Source organism: Triticum aestivum, chromosome 3D (genome assembly GCF_018294505.1).
Source record: "Triticum aestivum cultivar Chinese Spring chromosome 3D, IWGSC CS RefSeq v2.1, whole genome shotgun sequence".
NCBI classification, from domain to species: Eukaryota; Viridiplantae; Streptophyta; class Magnoliopsida; order Poales; family Poaceae; genus Triticum; species Triticum aestivum.
In genome coordinates this window covers 344534776-344539338 of record NC_057802.1, presented here as the reverse complement: position 1 = coordinate 344539338, position 4563 = coordinate 344534776, and positions in this window count along the sequence as shown.

Below are 4563 nucleotides of genomic sequence, written 5' to 3'. Positions count from 1 at the left end.
TTTCTCTCTTTTTCTCTCATTTTTTTATTTGGGCCTTTTCTCCTTTTTATGGCCTCTTTTTCTCTCCTTTTTTTGTTCGGAGTCTCATCCCGACTTATGGGGGAATCATAGTCTCCATCATCCTTTCCTCACTGGGACAATGCTCTAATAATGATGATCATCACACTTTTATTTACTTACAACTCAAGAATTACAACTCGATACTTAGACAAAATATGACTCTATGTGAATGCCTCTGGCGGTGTACCGGGATGTGCAATGAATCAAGAGTGACATGTATGAAAGAATTATGAAGGTGGCTTTGCCACAAATACGATGTCAACTACATGATCATGCAAAGCAATATGACAATGATGGAGCGTGTCATAATAAACAGAACGGTGGAAAGTTGCATGGCAATATATCTCGGAATGGCTATGGAAATGCCATAATAGGTAGGTATGGTGGCTTTTTTGAGGCAGGTATATGGTGGGTGTATGATACCGGCGAAAGGTGCACGGTATTAGAGAGGCTAGCAATGGTGGAAGGGTGAGAGTGCGTATAATCCGTGGACTCAACATTAGTCATAAAGAACTCACATACTTATTGCAAAAATCTATTAGTTATTGAAACGAAGTACTACGCGCATGCTCCTAGGGGGTCGATTGGTAGGAAAAGACCATCGCTCGTCCCCGACCACCACTCATAAGGAAGACAATCAAAAAATAAATCATGCTCCGACTTCATCACATAACAGTTCACCATACGTGCATGCTATGGGAATCACAAACTTTAACACAAGTATTTCCCAAATTCACAACTACTCAACTAGCATGACACTAATATAACCATCTTCATATCTCAAAACAATCATGAAGAATCAAACTTCTCATAGTATTCAATGCACTTTATATGAAAGTTTTTATGATACCCATCTTGGATGCCCATCATATTAGGACTAGTTTTATAACCAAAGCAAATTACCATGCTGTTCTAAAAGACTCTCAAAATAATATAAGTGAAGCATGAGAGATCAATAATTCTATAAAATAAAACCACCACCGTGCTCTAAAATATATAAGTGAAGCACTAGAGCAAAATTATCTAGCTCAAAAGATATAAGTGAAGCACGTAGAGTATTCTAATAAATTCCGATTCATGCGTGTCTCTCCAAAAGGTGTGTACAGCAAGTATGATTGTGGTAAACTAAAAAGCAAGGACTCAAATCATACAATACGCTCCAAGCAAAACACATATCATGTGGTGAATAAAAATATAGCCTCAAGTAAAGTTACCGATAGATGAAGACGAAAGAGGGGATGCCTTCCGGGGCATCCCCAAGCTTAGGCTTTTGGTTGTCCTTGATTTTTACCTTGGGGTGCCTTGGGCATCCCCAAGCTTAGGCTCTTGCCACTCCTTATTCCAAAATTCATCAAAGCTTTACCCAAAAACTTGAAAACTTCACAACACAAAACTTAAACAGAAAATCTCATGAGCTCCGTTAGTACAAGAAAATAAATCACCACTTTAAGGTACTGTAATGAACTCATTATTTAGTTATATTGGTGTTAAACCTACTGTATTACAACTTCTCTATGGTTCATACCCCCCGATACTACTCATAGATTCATCAAAATAAGCAAACAACACACAAAAAATAGAATCTGTCAAAAACAGAACAGTCTGTAGCAATATGTATCAAACACATACTTCTGGAACTCCAAACTTTCTGAAATAAATTGGTGGACGTGAGGAATTTGTCTATTAATCATCTTTGAAAAGAACCAACCTAAAAGCACTCTCCAGTAAAAAATGGCAGCTATTCTCGTGAGCGTAAAAGTTTCTGTTTATTACAGCAAGATCGCAAAGACTTCACCCAAGTCTTCCCAATGGTTCTACTTGGCACAAACACTAGTTAAAACATAAAACCAAATCTAAACAGAAGCTAGATGAATTATTTATTACTAAACAGTAACAAAAAGTAAAGAACAAAAATAAAATTAGGTTGCCTCCCAACAAGCGCTATCGTTTAACGCCCCTAGCAAGGCATAAAAACAAGAATAGATCTAGGTATTGTCATCTTTGGTATGCAATTCTTCAATTGAACACACGTGACCCTTAGGAGGTTCTTTGGTTTTTTTAATGATCAAACTCCTAGGCAAGAAATCGAGAAATTCATTTGTAGTAAAAGGTTCCTTAATGATATCGAAAAAATTGGGGTGAACACTTATTGATTTGGGATCTTCATTTTCTTTACTAGAAGGTTCACCCTTATTTTTAGGAACATAAATAAACTTGGAAACTTTGGTAGGAGGAATATTTGAGGTATTTTTAACAGCAGAAGAAGCGGATCCCAAGTTGGTAATAATATCTTCGAGTTTATCAATTCTAGTGGAATCTTGGTCTATCTTCTCATTAACTATGGGTTCCTTATCCCTAAGATTTTTCAGAGTAACTCCTACCTTAGATCCATATTGGGTAATGTGGTTGTGGATCTTTTTATCCAAATTTTCAATTAACTCTACAGTGGCAATTTTATTTTCAATAATATCAAGCCTTTGCATCACATGTTCCAGAGTTAAAATAGTTCCATTAATCAGAAGAGGTGGTGGGCCCAACAGATCTATTATGGCATTATAAGAATCAAAAGTGTGGCTTCCCAAGAAATTCCCTCCAGTAATGGTGCCAAGAACATATCTATTCCAAGGAGTGATGCCTACATAAAAATGGGAAGAAGAACGGAAGTTGATTGCTTTTTGGTAGATCTATTTTGAGCATTGCAAATTCTATACCAAGCATCTTTTAGATTTTCTCCCTCCCTTTGTTGAAAATTGAGAACTTCATTATCGGGCGTATTAACAATGATAGGAGGACTAGCCATGACGGCGAAACAAATGATCTAACACACGGACACACAAGAGGCAAGCAAGAAGAAGCGAACGGAAGAGAGTCGAAGAAAAAGCAAAGGTTTTCAAAATTCGTTTTAGAAGTGGGGGAGAGGAAAACGAGAGGCAAATGGCAAATAATGTAATGCGAGGGAGAAGAGTTTATGATGGGTACTTGGTATGTCTTGACTTGAGCGTAGATCTCCCCGGCAACGGCGCCAGAAATCCTTCTTGCTACCTCTTGAGCATGCATTGGTTTTCCCTTGAACAGGAAAGGGTGATGCAGCAAAGTAGCGTAAGTATTTCCCTCAGTTTTTGAGAACCAAGGTATCAATCGAGTAGGAGAAAATGCGCAAGTCACCTAGTACCTACACAAACAATCAAGAACCTTGCAACCAACGTGAAAAAGGGGTTGTCAATCCCGTCACGACCACTCGCAAAAGTGAGATCTGAAAAGATAATAAGATAAATATTTTTGGTATTTTTGTTGTATAGATTGAAAAGTAAAGATTGCAAAATAATAAAAGAGATGCAATATGATAAGAAAGAGACTCGGGGGCCATAGGTTTCACTAGTGGCTTCTCTCAAGATAGCATGTATTACAGTGGGTGAACAAATTACTGCCGAGCAATTGATAGAAAAGCGCATAGTTATGATGATATCTAAGGCAATGATCATGAACAAAGGCATCACGTCCGTGTCAAGTAGACCGAAACGATTCTGCATCTACTACTATTACTCGACACATCGACCGCTGTCCAGCATGCATCTAGAGTATTAAGTTCGTAAGAATGGAGTAACGCATTAAGCAAGATGACATGATGTAGAGGGATAAACTCAAGAAATATGATATAAAGTCCATCTTTTTATCCTCGATGGCAACAATACAATACGTGTCTTGCTGCCCCTGCTGTCACTGGGAAAGGACACCGCAAGATTGAACCCAAAGCTAAGCACTTCTCCCATTGCAAGAAAGATCAATCTAGTAGGCCAAACTAAATCGATAATTCGAAGAGACTTGCAAAGATATCAAATCATGCATATAAGAATTCAGAGAAGAACCAAATTATATTCATAGATAATCAAGTTCATAAATCCACAACTCATCGGATCTCGGCAAACACACCGCAAAAGAGTATTACATCGAATAGATCTCCAAGAACATCATGGAGAACTTTGTATTGAGAACCAAAGAAAGAGAAGAACCCATCTAGCTAATAACTATGGACCCGAAGGTCTATGGTAAACTACTCACGCTTCATCGGAGAGGCTATGGTGTTGATGTAGAAGCCCTCCATGATCGATTCCCCCTCTGGCAGATTGTCGGAAAAGGCCCCAAGATGGGATCTCACGGGTACAGAAGGTTGCAGTGGTGGAAAAGTGGTTTCGTCGCTCTCCCTAATGGTTTTAGGGTACAAGAGTATATATAGGCGAAAGAAATAGGTCGGTGGATCTCCATGGGGCCCACAAGGGTGGGGGCGCGCCTACCCCCTAGGAGCGCCCTCCTGCCTCGTGGCTGCCGCGCGGAGTTCCAGACTTCAACCCCAAGTCTTCTGGATTGCGTTTGTTCCAAGAAAGATCATCACGAAGGTTTCATTCCGTTTGGATTCCGTTTGGTATTCCTTTTCTACAGAACACTGAAATAGGCAAAAAAAAACTGGCACTGGGCCTCCGGTTAATAGGTTAGTCCCAAAAATAA